Source organism: Triticum urartu, chromosome 2A, assembly GCF_056163025.1.
Source record: "Triticum urartu cultivar PI428250 chromosome 2A, HENAU_Tu73, whole genome shotgun sequence".
Lineage (NCBI taxonomy): Eukaryota > Viridiplantae > Streptophyta > Magnoliopsida > Poales > Poaceae > Triticum > Triticum urartu.
The window spans coordinates 221,664,769-221,687,450 of record NC_141874.1 but is presented as its reverse complement, the minus strand read 5'-3'; the positions used below and the strand labels follow the sequence as shown (position 1 = coordinate 221,687,450).

Here is a 22,682-nt window from a genome sequence, read left to right as displayed (position 1 = left end):
CCTCTAGTCATCTAAGTATTACATGATCCGAGTTAACTAGACCGTGTCCGATCATCATGTGAGACGGACTAGTCAACGTCGGTGAACATCTTCATGTTGATCGTATCTTCTATACGACTCATGCTCGACCTTTCGGTCTTCTGTGTTCCGAGGCCATGTCTGTACATGCTAGGCTCGTCAAGTCAACCTAAGTGTTTGCATGTGTAAATCTGTCTTACACCCGTTGTATGTGAACGTCTGAATAAAACACCCGATCATCACGTGGTGTTTTGAAACAGCGAACTGTCGCAACGGTGCACAGTTAGGGGGAACACTTCTTGAAATTATCATGAGGGATCATCTTATTTACTACCGTCGATCTAAGTAAACAAGATGGATAACATGATAAACATCACATGCAATTAATTAATAAACGTGACATGATATGGCCAATATCACATAGCTCCTTTGATCTCCATCTTGGGGCTCCATGATCATCTTGTCACCGGCTTGACACCATGATCTCCATCATCGTGTCTCCATGAAGTTTCTCGCCAACTATTACTTCTACTACTATGGCTAACGCGTTTAGCAATAAAGTAAAGTAATTTTCATGGCGTTTCTCAATGATTCGCAGGTCATATAAAAGAATAAAGACAACTCCTATGGCTCCTGCCGGTTGTCATACTCATCGACATGCAAGTCGTGATTCCTATTACAATAGCATGAACATCTCATACATCACATATAGATCATTCATCATTCATCACAACTTTGGCCATATCATATCACAAACCACTTGCTGCAAAAACAAGTTAGACGTCCTCTAATTGTTGTTTGCAAGTTTTAGGTGGCTGAATTAGGGTTCTAGCAAGAACGTCTTCTTACCTACGTTAAAGCCACAACGTGATTTGTCAACTTCTATTTACCCTTCATAAGGACCCTGTTCATCGAATCCGCTCCAACTAAAGTGGGAGAGACAGACACCCGCCAGCCACCTTATGCAACTAGTGCATGTTAGTCGGTGGAACCGGTCTCACGTAAGCGTACGTGTAAGGTTGGTCCGGGCCGCTTCATCCCACAATACTGCTGAAGAAAGAAAAGACTAGTAACAGCAAGAAAGTTGACAAATCTACGCCCACAACTAATTGTGTTCTACTCGCGCAAGAAGAACTACGCATAGACCTAGCTCTGATACCACTGTTGGGGAACGTTGTAGAAAACAAAATTTTCCTACTCGTTTCACCAAGATCATCTAGGAGTTCATCTAGCAACGAGTCATCGGATGCATCTACATACCTTTGTAGATGGCGCACGGAAGCGTTCAAAAGAACGGTGATGATGTAGTCGTACTCGACGTGATCCAAATCACCGATGACCAGCGCCGAACGGACGGCACCTCCGCGTTCAACACACGTACGGGACGGGAGACGTCTCCTCCTTCTTGATCCAGCAAGGGGGGAGGAGAGGTTGATGAAGATCCAGCAGCACGACGGCGTGGTGGTGGATGCAGGGCGTCACAGAAGCAGTGCTTCGCCAAGACTACGAGGGAGAGACGTAACAGGGGAAGATGGAGGCGCCAGGGGCTGGTGTGAAATCCCTCCTCTCCCCCCCACTATATATAGGGGTGCCATGGGGGGGCGCCGGCCCTAGTAGATGAGATCTACTAGGGGGGGCGGCGGCCAAGGGGAGGTTTCCCTCCCCCCCAAGGCACCTAGGGGTGCCTTCCACCACATGGACTCTTCCATGGTGGAAACCCTAGGCGCATGGGCCTATAGGGGCTGGCGCCCCAGCCCACTATGGGCTGGGTTCCCTCCTATTTCAGCCCATGGGGCCCTCCGGGATAGGTGGCCCCACCCGGTGGACCCCCGGGACCCTTCCGGTGGTCCCGGTACAATACCGATAACCCCGAAACTTGTCCCGATGCCCGAAACAGCACTTCCTATATATAATTCTTTACCTCCGGACTATTCCGGAACTCCTCGTGACGTCCGAGATCTCATCCGGGACTCCGAACAACATTCGGGTTACTGCATATACATATAGTCACCCAGTTACGTTGTGACGTTTGGTATACCCAAAGCACTCCTACGGTATCCGGGAGTTACACGATCTCATGGTCTAAGGAAAAGATACTTTGACATTGGAAAACTCTAGCAAACGAACTATACGATCTTGTGCTATGTTTAGGATTGGGTCTTGTCCATCACATCATTTTCCTAATGATGTGATCTCGTTATCAATGACATCCAATGTCCATAGTCAGGAAACCATGACTATCTGTTGATCAACGAGCTAGTCAACTGGAGGCTTACTAGGGACATGTTGGTGTCTGTTATTCACACATGTATTACGATTTCCGGATAACACAATTATAGCATGAATAAAGACAATTATCATGAACAAGGAAATATAATAATAATGCTTTTATTATTGCCTCTAGGGCATATTTCCAACATATAATCCATAGAGAAGTTGGAGTACAGTAGGTTAAACACCAATATAAATAAATAATGAGTTCATTACAGTACCTTGAAGTTGTCTTTTGTTTTCTTTCGCTAACGGAGCTCACGAGTTTTCTATTTTGAGTTTTGTGTTGTGAAGTTTTCATGTTTTGGGTGAATTCTTTTGATGGATCATGGAACAAGGAGTGGAAAGAGCCTAAGCTTGGGGATGCCCATGGCACCCCCAAGATAATCCAAGGACACCAAAAAGTCAAAGCTTGGGGATGCCCCGGAAGGCATCCCCTCTTTCGTCCACTTCCATCGGTAATTTACTTGGAGCTATATTTTTATTCACCAACATGATATGTGTTTTGTTTGGAGCATCTTGTATTATTTGTTTCTTTGTGTCTTAGTATGCCACAATCATCCTTGCTGTACACACCTTTTGAGAGAGCCATACATGAATTAAAATTTGATAGAATACTCTATGTGCTTCACTTATATCTTTTGAGCTAAGTAGTTTTGCTCTATGTGCTTCACTTATATCTTTTGAGCTAGATAATTTTGCTCTATGTGCTTCACTTATATCTTTTGAGCGTTATAATTTTTCTCTATGTGCTTCACTTAGATCTTTTAGAGCACGGTGGTGGATTTGTTTTAAAGAAACTATTGATCTCTCATGCTTCACTTAAATTATTTTGAGAGTCTCTTAATAGCATGGTAATTTGCTTAATAATAATATGCTTGGTATTCAAGATTTGTGAAACTTTCTTTTGAGTGTGTTGAATACTAAGAAAAGATTGAAGCATGATAATTGTTTTGAGATATGGAGGTGGTAATATTAAAGTTATGCTAGTTGAGTAGTTGTGAATTTAAAGAATACTTGTGTTAAGGTTTGTGATTCCTGTAGCATGCACGTATGGTGAACCGTTATGTAACGAAGTCGGAGCATGATTTATTTATTGATTGTCTTCCTTATGAGTGGCGGTCGAGGACGAGCGATGGTCTTTTCCTACCAATCTATCCCCCTAGGAGCATGCGTGTAATACTTTGCTTTGATAACTTCTAGATTTTTGCAATAAGTATATGACTTCTTTATGACTAATGTTGAGTCCATGGATTATACGCACTCTCACCATTCCACCTTTGCTAGCCTCTCTAATACCGTGCACCTTTCGCCGGTATCATACACCTACCATATACCTTCCTCAAAACAGCCACCATACCTACCTATTATGGCATTTCCATAGCCATTCTGAGATATATTGCCATGCAACTTTCCACCATCTAGTTCATCATGACACATTCATCATTGTCATATTTCTTAGCATGATCATGTAGTTGACATAGTATTTGTGGCAAAGCCACCATTCATAATTTCTTCATACTTGTCACTCTTGATTCATTGCATATCCCAGTACACCGTCGGAGGCATTCATATAGAGTCATACTTTGTTTAAGAATAGAGTTGTAATCATTGAGTTGTAAATAAATAAAAGTGTGATGACCATCATTCAATAGAGCATTGTCCCAATAAAAAAGAGAAAGGCCAAAGAAAAAAAAGGCCCAGAAAAGGGGGGGCAATGCTACTATCCTTTTTTCCACACTTGTGCTTCAAAGTAGCACCATGTTCTTCATATAGAGAGTCTCATATGTTGTCACTTTCATATACTAGTGGGAATTTTACATTATAGAACTTGGCTTGTATATTCCAATGATGGGCTTCCTCAAAATTGCCCTAGGTCTTCGTGAGCAAGCAAGTTGGATGCACACCCACTAGTTTCTTTTGTTGAGCTTTCATATATTTATAGCTCTAGTGCATCCGTTGCATGGCAATGCCTACTCACTCACATTGATATCTATTGATGGGCATCTCCATAGCCCATTGATACGCCTAGTTGATGTGAGACTATCTTCCCCTCCTTTTTGTCTTCTCCACAACCACCATTCTATTCCACCTATAGTGCTATATCCATGGCTCATGCTCATGTATTGCGTGAAGATTGAAAAGGTTTTGAAAAAGTTAGAGTATGAAACAATTGCTTGGCTTGTCATCGGGGTTGTGCATGATTTAAATACTTTGTGTGGTGAAGATGGAGCATAGCCAGAATATATGATTTTGTAGGGATAACTTTCTTTGGCCATGTTATTTTGAGAAGACATAATTGCTTTGTTAGTATGCTTGAAGTATTATTATTTTTATGTCAATATAAACTTTTGTCTTGAATCTTTCTAATCTGAATATTCATACCACAATTAAGAAGATTTGCATTGAAATTATGCCAAGTAGCACTCCGCATCAAAAATTCTCTTTTTATCATTTACCTACTCGAGGATGAGCAGGAATTAAGCTTGGGGATGCCTGATACGTCTCAAACGTATCTATAATTTTTGATTGCTCCATGCTATATTATCTACTGTTTTGGACTATATTGGGCTTTATTTTCCACTTTTATATTATTTCTGGGACTAACCTATTAACCGGAGGCCCAACCCAGAATTTGCTGTTTTTTGCCTATTTCAGTGTTTCGAAGAAACGGAATATCAAACGGAGTACAAACGGAATAAAATCTTCGGGAACGTGATTTTCTCACTGAACGTGATCCAGGAGACTTGGACCCTGCTCCAAGGAACAAAAGAGGCGGTCACGAGGGTGGGGGGCGCCCCCCCCTAGGGCGCGCCCCCTTGCCTCATGGGCCCCTCATTGCTCCTCCGGCGTTCTTCTTCCTCCTATATATACACATGTACCCCCAAACGATCAGAACGGGAGCCAAAAACATAATTACACCGCCGCAACTTTCTGTATCCACAACTTGGGGCCTGTTCCGGAGCTCCGCCGGAAGAGGGCCGTCATCACGGAGGGCTTCTACATCATCCTAACCCCTCCGATGAAGTGTGAGTAGTTTACCTCAGACCTTCGGTCCCATAGTTAGTAGCTAGATGGCTTCTTCTCTCTCTTTGAATCTCAATACAAAGTTCTCCCCCTCTCTTGTGGAGATCTATTCGATGTAATCTTATTTTTGCAGTGTGTTTGTTGAGACCGATGAATTGTGGGTTTATGATCAAGTCTATCTATGAATAATATTTGAATCTTCTCTGAATTCTTTTATGTATGATTGGTTATCTTTGCAAGTATCTTCAAATTATCCGTTTGGTTTGGCCAACTAGATTGGTAGTTCTTGCCATGGGAGAAGTGCTTAGCTTTGGGTTTGATCTTGCGGTGTCCTTACCCAGTGACAGAAGGGGCAGCAAGGGACGTATTGTATCGTTGCCATCGAGGATAACAAGATGGGGTTTATTTCATATTGCATGAATCTATCTCTCTACATCATGTCATCTTGCTTAAGGCGTTATTCTGTTTTTAACTTAATACTCTAGATGCATGCTGGATAGCGGTCGATGAGTGGAGTAATAGTAGTAGATGCATAATTGTTTCGATCTACTTGTCACGGACGTGATGCCTATATACATGATCATGCCTAGATATTCTCATAACTATGCTCAATTCTGTCAATTGCTCAACAGTAATTTGTTGACCCACCGTAGAATTCTTATGCTCTTGAGAGAAGCCACTAGTGAAACCTATGGCCCCCGGGTCTATTCTCATCATATCAATATCCATCACTTTAATCTTGCTTTGATTTTTACTTTTCTTTTACTTTTACTTTGCATCTTTATACCCAAAATACCAAAATATTATATCTATCAGATCTCACTTTCGTAAGTGATCGTGAAGGGATTGACAACCCCTAATCGCGTTGGTTGCGATTAGCTATCACTTTGTGCAGGTACGAGGGACTTGAGCGTGGCCTCCTACAGGATTGATACCTTGGTTCTCAAAAACTAAGGGATATACTTACGCTACTCTGCTGCATCATCCCTTCCTCTTCGGGGAAAACCAACGCAAGCTCAAGACGTAGCAGACCGCGGACTCAGCGCAAAGCGCCGCGCAAATCCGGTAAGATTTTTATATTTCTCAGGGTATTTATTAGCCCCGGTTTAGTTGTGTGTAGGATCTGAACTTCCATGTCATTAACAGGACTGGATAGAGACGGCGGAGCAGCTCCATAGCCCAGCCCCGCTGCCCGAAGATCCTGCAGACGCTCTTCTGACGAAGATGCTGACTCCGGCACCCTACGAGGTGTCGGAAAAGACCAAGAAGAAGGCCGCGGGGGCCCGAAAGGGTCTCTGGCACAAGGTTGTATCAGAGTCATCGGACGATGACTCCGACGCGCACTCCTCCCACGGAAAGGAGGAGGAGGAGAAAAGTCCCCCCCCAACCAGGGGACACAAGAAAAGGAAGGCTGACCCATCCGGGGAGGCCGAAGGGTCCAAGAAGGGAAGGAGCCTCCTTCCGGACTGTGCCATGACGGCCGCCGAAAGCGGCGACGAGTGGCTACCCAGGGACAAGCCCCTGGCGAAGTCGTAAGTGTCCGGACACCGTAGCACTTCATGATATGTTTTATTGTACTGCCTTTCCTCATGCTGAAAATGATTGTGCAGTTCGTCCTGAGCTCATATCGATGTACCCTCATCGAGCGGCTCTTTGGACTCATCGGATATGAACAGCGGTTCTCTTCTGACCGCCTCCACCCCTCGCCCTACGGACAACGCCGAGGTGTTGTCTAAAAAGGCACCGAGCCAAGGGGAGGTGGTCCTGGGGGCGCCTCGCGGCGACTTCCCGGACCTTGGGTACCAAGGGAGCGAGGCTCCTACGGGCTTCGAGTTCGGGCCCCAGCCGGACACTGTGCCGGAAACCTTGATGGTTTCGGACTCCGGCAGGCGGTCCCCCATCAAGGGGGGCCAACCATCCGTGCCAGTGTCTTCTGTCCAACCAGAGGCACCGGACAACCTGCTGGAAGCGCTTCGCAGCGCTTCCATCGAAGAAGAGCACTACAATATCATGAGTGCGGTGGTCGAGAAGGTTTAGTCCGCCAAAAATGAACAGACCGAAGCCTGCGCCAACCTTCTAACAGGCTTTGAGGTGAGCAATCGAAGTATAACAAAGTATACCACATAGATAGTAGCCCCTGATGCTTTGTTTGGCGTTCGCGAAGAAAAGCCGAATAGAGGATCAAATGATAACTCAGGAGTCTAATTAGAGTATGTCTATGTGTATGTGCAGGCTTCACTGCTGGCCGCTGCCGCACGTACTGCGGAGGTCGCTGCGCTAAAGCTGGACCTGAAGTGGTCAGAGGACGAGCTAGGCCTTACCAAGAGGCAGCTCGAAGAGAACAAAGGTAAGAAATACCCCTGTCTATGTAGTTAAAAAGAAGTTTGGGTGTAAAGTAGTAGGATCATCATGGATTTGTTAGAGGCCACGAACGAGGTGGCGACCCTGAGGAAGGCGTTGTCCAAGGCCGAAGATAAAGCGGCCAAAGAACGCATTGAACGGGAGAAACAAGAATCCCGAGTAGGCGAGGTGCAGCAAGAGCTCGAGGATCTCGCCAAAAAGCACGAGTCCTTGGAGCTGGACTCGAAGACGCGAGAGTCCGAGCTCGCGCAGGCGCTTGAAAGCATCCGGAGCACCAAGGCTGAAGCCCACAAGGCCCTCCAGGAGATTGACGCGGTGAATAAGATAGCACCGGGTAAGGCATTCATTATGTGAAGCAAGCACGTGAAGGAGACTTTCCTTTTTCTTACCTGAGTTCGAAGCTCTCCAGGAGCATTTGCAGATCTTCCCCGCAGTGTACTGGATGCTGCAAAGTTTTACCGGGATGAGGAGGGGAGCTCAATGGAGAAGTTGTTTTGGTCTCAGTATACTGGGACCGAACACTCCGTGCCCTTGAGCGACCAGCTGAAGCAGTTGGTCGAGCTTAACAAGGCGGCCGAATAGGCCATGAGGGGCCTTATAGTCCAGATGTGGCCTGGCGAGCCCCTGTCCGGCAACTACTTCGGCCTGGTAAGGCGGCTTGTGGAAGCCTGCCCGCGGCTTGAAGTCATCAAGCGGTCCGTCTGCATTGAGGGTGCATGCAGGGCTTTTGCCCGGGCGAAGGTGCACTAGGTGAAGCTGGACGCCGTGAAGCTGGTTAAGGAAGGGCCGCTGGAGGGCAAGGAGCATCGCCGCCCCGAGAATTATTACAAGGGTGTCCTGGAGGGTTCCCGCTTAGTGGCAGATGAGTGTGCCAAGGATGTAATTTTTGAATGAACATGCCCATGTGATCCTGTAATATGAAACAAGTTCTTTTGCGCCATGCGACACTTCCTTAATTTAAAATATTACCTTCTGTGTGGCTGTTTATAAAATCTGAGAGTTGGCCAGTCGTCGGCTTCTGCCCCCATGTAACTAGTACTGGGGTGTTCGGGGTAAATCTGAACATTCTTTACCCCAATGTTGGGTCCTTCAAGGGAGGTGCTCAGCGCAACGAACCAGGCAATCGGACTATAATGCTTTAACACTCTCACTTAGCCATAGAAGTCTATGATTTTAATTTTTTGGCGAAGCCCCTGGTATTCGGAAGGCCGAATTTGGGGCGCTATACACGCCTAAGCCGGACAAGGCCGACTCCTCGCCCGAAGCGGAAAAAGTCTTTAAGGACATGAGACCTCTTGAACAGCGACCAGTCTCTCGCCTTATCATGACAGTCAGTTTTTGGCTTTCTCTACTGAGGTGCTTGTCCGGAAGAACCGGGACACAATCGCAGTAGTTCTCCCACCGCTACCTTAGCCGATATAGTGGAACATAAGGTACCAAAGCATGGGAGCCGGGCAACCCAATATTTGACCCAAAACATGATTCGGAGCGGATGCATATAATGCTATAAGTTCGGGGTGCCGCACTATCGAAAGTGTTTAGACTTCTTGCGCCGTATTACGGGGTAAACGAGAGCCCCTGGCGTACTGACCGTACCCGAGCGTGCAGGTGCGGAATGTCGTAGATGGACATATAAGAGAAAGATAAAAACTTAAATAATGCAATGACAGATTAATAATATGCATTGTTATTTGAATAATACGTCGAAGCGTACTGGTACAAGTAGTGCAATAAGCTGAAAGTAGGACAATTCGAAATGTCCCATCCAAGGCAAGCTACGCATAAAGAGTGAAAAGTGGGTATATCAAGTATTACTAGAGACCACCTGGTGGTTCCCGTGTTCATCTTAGCTTCTTACCGCCTCGGTTGTTGCTTCCGGAATGTGTCCGGTAGTCTTACTGCCGAAAAGGCCTTCCGAAGAGTTAAGCCCTGAAAGAGAAAAGGAATGTCAAAGGTATACAACCCCTGGTGTGGTTAAGCCACAATGCAGGGCGTGTCCTGATTGTGCCCCCGCCTATGGCCATGGTATTTTCAATGCATAGTTATGTACGCGCGGCACGAATTTCGTTGTTGCACGGGGACTGGGACGGGGGCCGAATTGCTAGGTGAGCACAGATCATGCCAGGCGATCCTGTTGCAGATTATTCTAGACTCGCTTGAAGGTGTCCGGGGGCTGTAACGCCTAATGAGAGGTCTGTCTGAACAGGCTGCTTTGTGCCTCTGCTGCAAGGGCTACAGTGTGCTCTTTCGTACGGAGCGAGCGTTCTGTGTTTCCATTTACTGTTATGACCCCGGGAGGACCTGGCATCTTGAGCTTGAGGTATGTGTAATGCAGCACTGCATTGAATTTTGCAAATGATGTCCGTCCGAGCAATGCATGATAGCCACTGCGAAACAGGACGATGTCAAAGATTAGCTCTTCGCTTCGGAAGTTATCCGGTGATCCAAAGACCACTTCCAGTGTGATTGAGCCTGTGCAATGGGCCTCTACACCTGGGATGACACCTTTGAAGGTGGTTTTGCTGGGTTTGATCCTTCAGGGATCGATTCCCATTTTTCGCATTGTATCCTGATAAAGCAGGTTTAGGCTGCTGCCGCCGTCCATAAGGACTCGAGTGAGATGAAATCTGTCAATGATGGGGTCTAGGACCAGTGCGGCAGATCCGCCATGACGGATGCTAGTGGGGTGGTCCCTGCGATCGAAGGTGATCGGACAAGCAGACCATGGGTTGAACTTCGGGGCGACGGGCTCCATCGCGTAGACGTCCCTTAGTGCACGCTTCTGCTCCCTCTTGGGAATGTGGGTTGCGTATATCATGTTTACTGTATTTACTTGTGGGGGAAACCCCTTCTGTCCCCCTGGGTTCGGCAGCCGGGGCTCCTCCTTGTCATCGCTATGCAGCCCCTTGTCCTTGTTTTCGGCATTTAACTTGCCGGCCTGCTTGAACACCCAGCGTTCTCTGTTGGTGTGATCGGCTGGCTTTTCAGGGGTGCCGTGGATTTGACACGAGCGATCCAGTATGCGATCCATACTGGACGGAGCCGGAGTATTTCTTTTGAATGGCTTTTTCCGCTGACCGGATCTAGAGCCTTTGAATCCGGCGTTGACTGTCGTATCTTCGGTGTTATCGCCGTTATTGCAGTGCTTTGGTCTACTACGACACTGCCTACCGTTAACCTCTTTGGTATCCGAGGTATCCGGATTCCTTGATGTGTTGTTGCTGTGAGCCAGCCAGCTGTCCTCGCCCGCGCAAAAGCGGGTCATGAGTGTTGTGAGGGCTGCCATAGATTTCGGCTTCTCCTGGCCGAGGTGGCGGGCGAGCCACTCATCGCAGATTTATGTTTGAATGCCGCTAGGGCTTCTGCATTCGGACACTCTACGATTTGATTTTTCTTGGTCAGGAACCGTGTCCAGAATTGTCTGGCCGATTCCCCTGGCTGCTGGGTTATGTGGCTCAAGTCATCAGCATCCGGTGGCCGCACATAAGTGTCCTGAAAGTTGTCAAGAAATGCATCTTCCAAATCTTCCCAACTGCCGACGGAATCTGCTGGCAAGCTATTCAGCCAATGTCGAGCTGGTCCTTTGAGTTTTAGTGGGAGGTACTTGATGGCATGTAGATCGTCACCACGATCCATGTGGATATGAAGGAGGAAATCCTCAATCCATACAGCGGGATCTGTTGTGCCGTCATATGATTCGATATTTACGGGTTTAAAACCCTCCGGGAATCCATGATTCATAACTTCATTAGTGAAGCATAAGGGGTGTGCGGCGCCTCTGTGTCGGGCTATATCCCGACGTAGTTCGTATGAGTCTTGTCTGCTATATTCGGCCCGGCCGGATTTACTCTTGGTGTATCCGACGCGACGATCATCGTCCTGTTTGGGCGCACGTGTTCGTGTCCCGTATATTGAGCTTGCGATTTTTTCCTTCCTGTCCAAGATGTCTCGCAGGTTCTCTGTGTTGCCCCAGGCCTTAGTATATTTGACTGAGTGGCGACGGGGTGCGAGCTGAACTTTGGGCTGAAATGCCTCTCTGGCTCGGCCGCGTAGTGGCCGGTCAGCCGCATTGTACACTGGTGAGTGAGGTTTGAATGCTTCCTCCTCGAGGTGAGGTAGCAACCTGCGTTTTGGGTAACTCTTGGATGGGAGCTCGAGTTCATGCTCCTTGGCCGCAAGGACTTTGGTCCACCCTGTCTGCTAGCAAGTCTTGATCAGCTTGAAGATGTTGTTGTTTCTTCTTTAGGCTATTTGCTGTGGCCATAAGCCGGCACTTGAAGCGCTCTTGCTCGACGGGGTCCTCAGGCACAATAAATTCGTCGTCACCGAGGCTCGCCTCGTCTTCGGAGAGAGGCAGGTAATTGTCCTCCGCTGGTTCTCCATCTGCTGCCTGCTCTGGAGGGCTAGCTTGTTCGTCCTCCAACTCTTCGCCGTGCTGGAGGGGATTGTTGTTGTCTTCGGTGCTATTCGGAGTGTTATTATCTCCTGTGCCGGTATCACTGCTCTTACTGTGGCGGGACTTAGAGCGGCGCCGCTGACGTCGGCGCTTGGGTTGCTTCTTGGAGGGGTCATCCTCCGCTTTCTCCTCGCCATTGGCTTCTTTGCGGGTGTCCACCATATATATATATATATATATATATCATATGATGAGGTGGCGGTCCAGTGCCCCGAGGGCGGTGGATCCTATTCGTCTCCGGCTTCGTTGTCCATACCGTCAAAGTCTTCGGAGCCGAAGTCGAGCATGTCGGTTAAGTCGTCGACAGTGGCTACTAACTGGGTGGTGGGTGGGCAGCAAATTTCTTCGTCGTCCGCATCCCATTCTTGCCGGACATAGTTCGGCCAAGGTTCTCCTAACAGGGAGAGAGACCTTAATGAATTTAGCACATCTCCAAAAGGTGAGTGCTAAAAGATATCCGCGGAGGTGAACTCCATGATCGGCGCCCAGTCGGACTCGATGGGCACGGATACAAGCGGCTCGGAGTCCGTGGCTGAGAATGAATCCTGTGGTTCGGCAACACGGCTCTCGTAAGGGGTGAAGTCAGTATCCGGCTCTATCACCACTGAGAGTGCGACCTCCGTGGCGGGGTCCATCCCTCCACTCTCGGATGGCACGACTTGCTCCAGATTAAAGGCCGGAGTAGCTGCGGATGCGATCTCCCGAACACTGTCCGACGGTAGAGTTACGTCTTGCTCGTCGTGACTGCGTGGCGCATCCGGCATGGGCTCGAATCCATCGAATATCAAGTTTCCGCGGATATTGTCCATGTAGTTCAAGTTTCCAAATGTGACCTGATGGCCAGGGGCGTAGCTCTCAATCTGCTCTAGATGGCCAAGAGAATTGGCCCGCTGTGCAAAGCGGCCGAATATGAAGATCTGTCCGGGGAGGAAAGCCTCACCCTGGACCGCATCCCTAGCGATGATCGAAGGAGCCATCAAGCCTTATGGTGGCGACACAGTGGAACTCTCAATGAAAGCACCAATGTCGGTGTCAAAACCGGCGGATCTCGGGTAGGGGGTCCCGAACTGTGTGTCTAAGGCGGATGGTAACAGGAGGCAGGGGACACGATGTTTTACCCAGGTTCGGGCCCTCTCTATAGAGGTAAAACCCTACGTCATGCTTGATTGTTCTTGATGATATGAGTATTACAAGAGTAGATCTACCACGAGATCAGAGAGGCTAAACCCTTGAAGCTAGCCTATGTTATGATTGTATGTTGTCCTACGGACTAAAACCCTCCGGTTTATATAGACACCGGAGGGGGCTAGGGTTACACCAGGTCGGTTACAAAAGAGGAGGTATACATATCCGTATTGCCTAACTTGCCTTCCATGCCAAGTAATGTCCCATCCGGACACGAGATGAAGTTTTCAACCTTGTATCTTCATGGTCCAACAGACCGGCCAAAGGATATAGTCCAGCTGTCCGGAGACCCCCTAATCCAGGACTCCCTCAAGCACTATCTAATTTTTGCAACTAAAATCACTAGCACTGTTCATATGGACACCACTAGCAGGCGTGAGTTCATGGACGGATATGCAAATGTACCATTGATTACATACAACAAGTCATCAACCCACAACGACAACGAGGATACACGTTGGATCATAGATCATTTCCAACAAAACATTCTAGTAAAGTTTTCTCACACAACAAATAACAAAGCGATGAAATGAACTTCAGCTCAACCACTCGTCGGCGTTGGAAACGCTTGCTTTTGATTCTCTGGGAAGGGCCAGCAACTGTCAATCTCGAGACCAATGCAGGACTGATCATCCGGGATGAAGCGGCCTATTTCAATACCCATATTGGGACGGTAGGGAAGCATAGTAATGCCCGAGGTATAGATACAGATGCTTCTCATAAATGGTAGTAACATTGTGTCAACAGCAGCTGGATCGCCTTCCACCATCATTGGATAGTTTTGTCCAAGGAAGAGTGAGTTTCCTCCAAGACTTTCAATACTGAACCAGGGAGAAGGTGTTGGCGCTAGTACACCAGTATCCATCCCGAATACCCTGCAACGGATGTTGGAATAGGTCCGGAGAGTGCGACCATACGAGACAACACCTGCTTCCTTAGTAACGTCAGCAGTTCCCCGTATACAGATAAGAAGAGGTGATCCATCAGCATAAGTTTCCAGGCGCCACTGAGTATATGGGTCCTGCTCGTCCTCATGCTCGTGAATAAAATTTTCAAGTATAGGTGGTGGAATGTTCATAGGACCTTGGAAAGATAAGAAGGTTAATTAGTAAAGGGAAACTAGCTAACCCGCATGCATGTGTATGAAACAATTATAATTATGGTGGAAGACAAACGTACCGAAATCATGAGGATTCCATGCAAAAAAAGTGCCACGAGTGGTGGCAGCAAACACAAGACCCTCGCATTGAATTGCATCACAGTACTCATCCGTGTATAGAAACTGATTTTTGAGCAATGTCCATCGATTCGTACGATGAAGGACGACAACAAGCTTGTCAAAGATAGTGACAACATAAGAATTCCTATAACCCCAAGAGCGGTTGGGAACTCGACAAATTGCTATCTTCCGTAGACGACAGTCAGCATGATCATATTTGAACTCACATAGAATACCGGTGTACTCAACCTCTAGCCAGTCGTCTGAGATTTTTTGAAGTGGAACCCGGTGACGAGTGTACACATTCACAAGTTCCCACTCGCAATTGTACCCAATATAAACAACCCAATCTCCATTTTCTCCTGCCCAAGCCTTGCCCTCAAGCGATGGCATCTTAACATCATACGTATCATTATCAAGCGGCATCAACTTACACAAGGCGAGGCTTCCCTCGTCCTCGCGCCAGTCAGTAGGGTCACGACGAGGAAGATAGGGGAGATCAAACTGCTCCTAGACCCTTGGGTTCCTTGTAATGATGTTATTAGTTGAGTCGAGAATGGTCTTGAACGAACCTGCCATGCTAGCCGAGGTGATGACGTCGCACCGATCAATGTGTTCCTCCACCGCGTCATCATTCAGATCGGGGCAAGAATAATGGGGTCGCTTCCGGCTTGTTCCCTCCATGGCGAAGATGATCAAACAATGGCAGAAGGAAGGGTGAAGGCAAATGGAGGAGGGAGGAAGAGCTAGTGTGCGATAGCAGTTCCAAATCAAGAGGGAAAGGCGAAGAGTCGGTGGACGGTTGCCACGGTACATGAAGAGGCGCCTGGGGAGCGAACAGTTGCCACAAAGGTCACACACTAACGACAAGGGCCGAGTGAACCGCATGCAATCCCATCGCACAACACACACGTCTTGTTAAGCTGAACCATTTCCGTTCTCTAGTGTCAACGCAAACAGTTCATCCGAGTGAACCGCATGCCGTATATCGCACACACCTTGATCTGGTTGGCCGTTTCTTTTGTGTTGCCTAATCACAAACAGTTCATCCGAGTGAACCGTATGTTGTATATCAGACACACCTTCATCTGGCTGCCCATTTCTTTTGTGTTGCCTAATCACAGACAGTTCAACCGAGTGAACTGCATGTTGTATATCGCACATGCCTTCATCTGGCTGCCTGTTTCTTTTGTTCCTCCTCACCGTAAATAGTTAATTGAACTGAATCGTATGCCATTCATCGCACACGCAACTAAAATTTAACCGTGTTTGATGCATCCTCCATCGCAAACGTTTTATACATTTCTGACGGTTTTCATACACCATCATTTGTGAGTATGGCATCGCACACAGTTTCTCGAAGGGTCTCTGATTGTAGTGTCGTGTTAGCAGCATCCTGCAGTAGTGGGCCATTCTTTTACTTTATGCAATTTTTATTTTGAATTTGAGTCTCCATCTCTTATAAAAGCACCACCTAGGAGGCAATATGATCGTACTTGAGTATTGGGTGTAGCTAATATGTGAGTGTGTTTCATGAATGGATCAATGATTGAGCATAATGGGCTAGAGATTACTTATTTTAGCGTTGATATTTTGAAAGACATGGTTGTTTGTTGATATGCTTGAGTATTTAAATTATCATGTTAAAACAATACTATTGCTTTGAACAATATAAAAGTCCAAATGTCCATGCTATAAAGAAAAGAGATATGATATGACATGATAGGCAGCATTCCACATCAAAAATTCTATTTTTATCACTTACCTACTCGAGGACGAGTAGGAGTCAAGCTTGGGGATGCTGATACGTTGTAGCGACCTGACCTAAATGGATCAAGTCTCTGTGCTTAAGTGTCATCCCTGGATCGGTATGCTGACACACCCAGTACTCGAAGATTTATAACAGAGGTAAATCACATGTATAAAGTAACGTAAATACTATTACCTCAATCCATATAGCGGAAGTAACAACAAGGTTGTGGATTCCCATCGACACCAACGGCAAAGTTGAGTGTAGAAATCATAACCCTAACGTATCACTTACTTGTCATAAGAATCCTGCAACATGAGACATTGCAGCCATGTAGGTCAGTACATTGAATGTACTGGCAAATTCACACCATAGGATAAAGATGAATAATGACTATCGCTACATGCATATTTGGCTGGTGGAGGCTCTAGGTTTAATAATTTTTTGCATAAAGCTAATTTTTCCCTACAACAAAGGAGTATATTTTATTTAACTACCAAGTTGGTTGAAAAATTATTGAGAAGGTTCCTCCAACTGAATCCCAAAATAATAATTATAACCCCACAAATTAATTAAGTAAAGTGATGAGATCAAACCAATAATTCAAGTACTAGATACTCAAGATGTCCATAACCGAGGACACGGCTAATCATGATTAGTCTGTACACTCTGCAGAGGTTTGCGCACTTTTCCCCACAAGACTCGATCTCCTTTGTTGAATTTCTCGCACTACATGATGTTTGAGAAACGGATGACCAAGACACAGTCTTTCAGAAACATTAACTCTTTACTCTAGGTAGACAGTACCAACCTACATCCCCTACATCTTCTAGTCTACCACTGAAAGAGGTCATGCAACATACTCAACTATGCTAGAGCCCATAATAGCTTGTGGCTGCACATGGAAGTTTCTAGCATGAATAATCTTATGATCCCTTTTAGCCTGGGTGGCGAACCATAGGATAATCACACAGGTACTCCGAGATATCCTAGGACAACATTGGATTCTCCAGGTGCCCGCAACCAATCCACCCAGATGTGTATTTAAGTAGCCACCTTAAGTTCACCATTAATTAACAATCTCACATCTGTCATGGATACACTCAAACCCAATCCACGTCTCCGAGCATAACATGGCAGTATAAGCATAACCTATAAGTAACTCCTAGGGTTTGATAATAAAAAGGGAAATAGGTTCTTCCTCAACATCTACTTCCCAAAACCCACATGTTAAGAGATCCTACTCATGCAATGTTTGAGGGTTGTATCTAAAGCATAAAAACTGGGTAAGAAAAGAGTATGATCAAAATGTGAACTTGCCTTGTACTGTTGATGAAGATGATTCGCACTCATATCTCCGGATGTTACTATTCATCACACTCCATTCAATCTATCATAAGCAAGCAATTGCATTCATAAGCACTCATGCAGAAGAATCGAAGAAAATATCTCGGAAAACTTCGAAAACAAACAATTAACTCTTGCAACAGAAAACAATTTCTAACGGTACAAAAATTGGGTGAATTTGTCCTTATCATAAAGTTTAGGTCAAGAGCTTCGATTTGCAAAATGAGTCAACTCAAACAGGGTTATAAAACTAAAGTTACGATCAAACAAAGTTCAAATATAAATCTATTTGAATTCAAAATTTAAAACTTCCATAAATATGTTTAAGTTGTTTTACTGGAAAGAGGGGATCTTAATGAAGGAGTGGGCGTTGGTTTCGTTGGATTCGGACCAACGAGCAAAAAGATGTGATTGATTGAAGATCAGGGACTAATATGCGAAGAAATATTCACGGATGGGTCCCTGGCCAAAAATTAAAAAGAAAAGGGAAATTCTACCGAACGAACGTTCGCTACAGAACCTAAACCGACGAACTCGTTCACTCGAGAGGCTAAACCAGCGAGCGTTGCCTAAATAACTAGACTAAAACAAAAAAAATCAGGTTTTTAAAGAAAACCGAGAAAAACAGAAAAACCGATCTAGGGTTTGGTTATACCGGTCCACGGAAAAGATCGGCGGGTCACCGGAGCGGGTCAGGCGGAGCTTCGGCGAGTCACATCTCCAGCGGCGGTGGGGTGAAGTGGCTTTGGCGGCGGCGGGGCTCGGTGGTGGCGGCGGAGTAGCTGGGGAGGGGCGGCGCAGCGCGGCGGTGAGGTGGGTGGTGGCTGCGGTGGTCGGGGAGGTGGAGGGCGATGGCGGCAACTCCGGCGAGGCGGGCGGCGGCTGCTCGGGGCTCGGCGACTTCAGTTTGAAGGGAAAACAGGGCCGGGTGCCTCGGTATATATAAGAGGGGAGGAGACTTGGAGAAGGGGCGAGGTCGAGGCGGCGGAGGAGTCCGCGGGGGCTACAGCGGCGTCCGGCGACGTGTAGGAGTCGAACTCCGACTCGGGGAGGGAGACGACCGCAAGGTGGGCTCGGTCGCGGCCTGCTACGGGCACGCGCACGGGGAAGTGGGCTGCGGGAAGGCGCGGCTGGCTGGGCCGGCTCGGGCGTGCTAGCTGGGCCGGTCAAGTTCGGCTTTCTTCTTCTTCTTCTTCTTCTTCTTCTTCTTCTTCTTCTTTTTTAAAACATTTTTCCAGACAAACAAAATAAATAAAAATACTATATAGGCATATAATATATCAAAATTTTCAGAAAAAGATTTTCTACGACATGTACATTTTTTTGGCATTAAATAAAATCTACAAAAATTCAAATAAAGCAAAGAGTGCTTCTACTCTAATAAAATCCAATAAAAATCATTTAAAAAACAAAAAATAATTTCAAATTTATTTCTCTCCAATTTTCTATTGTAGGGAATCATTTTACCCTAATTACCATATATTTTATTTTTGGAGAAAAAATAATTTGAATAAAACCCAAATAACTCCAAATTGAAAAGTAATTTCGAAAGGACTTTAAATTTGATCCTTTTAAACTTCCAACTCATATTTCATATGTTTTGAAGAAGTCATTTTATCTTCTCTCGTGAAAATCATTGAGTTGCTTTAAGTTTCTGAATTTGAAATATTTCCAAATGAAATTCAAATATTTTCAGAACCCTTTTCATTTTAAATGGAGGATGTCATGTCATCTTCTCCCTAGGGTTTTGTATCTGAAAAGAATTTGAATTCATGGAGATCATAAATGCAAGAATGGAAGTTTGGGAAAGTCATTTTATTCCCTCTCATTTAACTTTCAAAAGTTTCAATTTCACTCACTTTCAGTCAATCAATCACACAACAATCAAACAAACAATCAAAACTATTTATTTATTATAACATTCCAAAATTTAAAATTTTGGGATATTACATACGTCTCCAACATATCTATAGTTTTTTATTGTTCCATGTTGTTATATTATCAATCGTGGATGTTTTATAATAATTTTATAGTCATTTTATATCATTTTTTGGTACTAACCTATTGACATAGTGCCAAGTGCCAGTTGCTGTTTTTTCCATGTTTTTACATCGTAGAAAATCAATACCAAACGGAGTCCAAATGCCACGAAACTTTACGGAGATTTTTTATGGACCAGAAGACACGTAATGGGCCCTGGCTGCGCTTGGGGTGCTCCGAGGAGAGCACAACCCACCAGGGCACGCCAGGACGCCTAGGCGCGCCCTGGTGGGTTGTGCCCACCTCGGGTGCCCGCCGGACCGCCTCTTTGCTCTATAAATACCCCAATATTCCCAAAACCCTAGGGGAGTCGACGAAATCTTCATCTAGCCGCCGCAGAGTCTAGAACCACCAGATCCAGTCTAGACACCATCCCGGATGGGGTTCACCACGTCCATTGGTGCCTCTCCGATGATGCGTGAGTAGTTCTTTGTCGACCTTCAGGTCCGTAGTTAGTAGCTAGATGGCTTCCTCTCTCTCTCTCTAAATTCTCAATACAATGGTCTCTTAGATATCCATATGATGTAACTCTTTTGCAGTGTATTTGTTGGGATCGATGAACTTTGAGTTTATGATCAGATCTATCTTTTTATATACATGAAAGCATTTGAGTTTCTTTGATCTCTTTTATGTATGATCTCTTATAGCCTCGTATTTCTTCTCTGATATTTGGGTTTTGTTTGGCCAACTTGATCTATTTATCTTGCAATGGGAAGAGGTGCTTTGTAGTGGGTTCGATCTTACGGTGCTTGATCCCAGTGATAGAAGGGGAACCGACACGTATGTGTCGTTGCTACTAAGGATAAAACGATGGGGTCTATCTCTACATAGATAGATCTTGTCTAGATCATGTCATCGTTCTTATTGCATTACTCCGTTTCTCAATGAACTTAATACACTAGATGCATGCTGGATAGCGGTCGATGTGTGGACTAATAGTAGTACATGCAGGCAGGAGTCGGTGTACTAATCTTGGATGTGATGCCTATGTAATGATCATTGCCTGGATATCGTCATGATTATTTGAAGTTCTATCAATTGCCCAATAGTAATTTCTTCACCCACCGTTTGCTATTTTTCTCGAGAGAAGCCACTAGTGAAACCTATGGCCCCCGGGTCTCTTTCTCATATATTTGCCTTTGCGATCTACTTTTCCTTTGCATTTATTTTCAGATCTATTAATCCAAAAATATAAAAATACTTTGCTGCACTTTATTTTATTTGTGATTTATTAATTCAATCTATTACAGCTTTATCCCGTCCGCGCACCAATTTCTGGCGTCGTTACCCGAAAGGGATTGACAACCCCTTTTACACGTCGGGTTGCAAGTGGTTGTGATTTGTGTGTAGTGGTTGTTTACGTTGTGTTTCTTGGTTCTCCTACTGGTTCGATAACCTTGGTTTCATATCTGAGGGAAATACCTACCACCGCTGTGCTGCATCATCCCTTCCTGTTTGGGGAAATATCGACGTAGCTTCAAGCGACATCAAGCAGTTCCGGGAGGTGCAGGCCGACATCGCCTACAACCACCATCGCTTCCACGAGCACCTGTGGGCGTAGGAGCAGATCGTCACGGAGCGGGCGGAGCAGGAGGCGATTCTCGAGTCGTACTGCTCCGCCCGCGAGAGCCGCCTCGCACGCTGGCGGTACCGCATGTGGGTGGCGGAGGTTGCGGCCGCCTACAAAGAGGACGATGAAACGGGCGAGGCGCTGTTTGGCAAGACCGACAACGAGGCGGAGGACAATGTCAGCTCCACCGAGGCCCCGCCCCGCCAGCACCGAGGCGGATGACTTCACCGGCTTCAGCGAGGCCCTGCTCCGCCGAGGCCCCGCCCCGCCAATAACGAGGCAAAGGACATCGCCGGCTCCGCCGAGGCGGACGGCTTCACTAACTTCGGCAAGGCCCTGCTCCGCCGAGGCCCCGTCCCACCAACAACAAGGCAGAGGACATCGCCGGCTCTGTCGAGGCCCCGCCCCGTCGGCATCGAGGCGGAGGACTTTGCCGGCTTCGGTGAGGCCCTGCTTTGCTGAACCCCTGCCCCACCAACAACGACGCAGAGGACATCACCGGCTCCGCCGAGACCCCGTCATGCCGGCAACAAGGGGGAGGATTTCCTCCGCTCCGCCGAGGCGCCGCCCCGCCGGCAACGAGATAGAGGACATCGCTGGCTCCGTCGAGGCCCCGCCCCGCTGTCAGTGAGGCCGCACCACACAGAAAACGAGGAAGAGTAGAAAACGGTAGGTCACCGCTGCTCGGGTCCAAGTAAGGCCACTGCTGCTACCCTCCGGTTGAAGCCAAGCTAGGCGGGTTCACCATTGATGGTCGATTAGCTTCTTGGCAGCGACATGGAGTCGGAGAGCTGTGTTGGAGAAGGACGTTGCCTCAGTTACTTAACTGCAGGTGCAGTTGGGTCACTGACATGTGGGCCCAAGAGGCATCTGGCCCACATGTTAGTGACGCAACTGCACCTACAATTAAGTCACTGAAGCTCGGTCCGCTGGAGAAGAAGCTTCTGTTCGGCTCAGCCGGACACGGGTGGGTAGCTTCGATTAATTAATTATACCTCCAGCGCACCCCTTTTTAGTTGAAGAATGCATGAAAGATAATGAAATCCGGCATGTTTATATGAAATCCGGCCATGTATGAATGAATTTAGTTCGATTAGTTCGAATTCTTGTATCGCTGGCATTGGATGAACATGCAAAACAATACGTACTAGCATTATTCCCAGGGTGATCACCTCATTTGCAGCAGTTTCAAATGTACTCCCTCCGGTCCTTTTTAGTCTGCATATAAGTTTTGTCTGAAGTCAAAGTATCTCTACTTTAACCAATCTTATAGAAAGAAGTATCAACATTCACAATGTAAAATCAACTGACTTGAAAGAAATCTAATATGTGAAGTAAAAAGGAATAGAGGGAGTACAAAAAGTTTGAGAAACTTTTAGCGTTCCTGTACATTGCAATCAAACACACAGGCCTGGCAATTCATAGAGAACATTCAAAA

General features: G+C 46.5%; 1 pseudogene; it reads left to right on the top strand.

Moving 5' to 3' along the window:
* Positions 1-21,466, top strand: part of LOC147984646 (uncharacterized) — a 62,241-nt pseudogene extending 40,775 nt beyond the window's left edge.
* Positions 21,467-22,682: the final 1,216 nt, after the last annotated feature.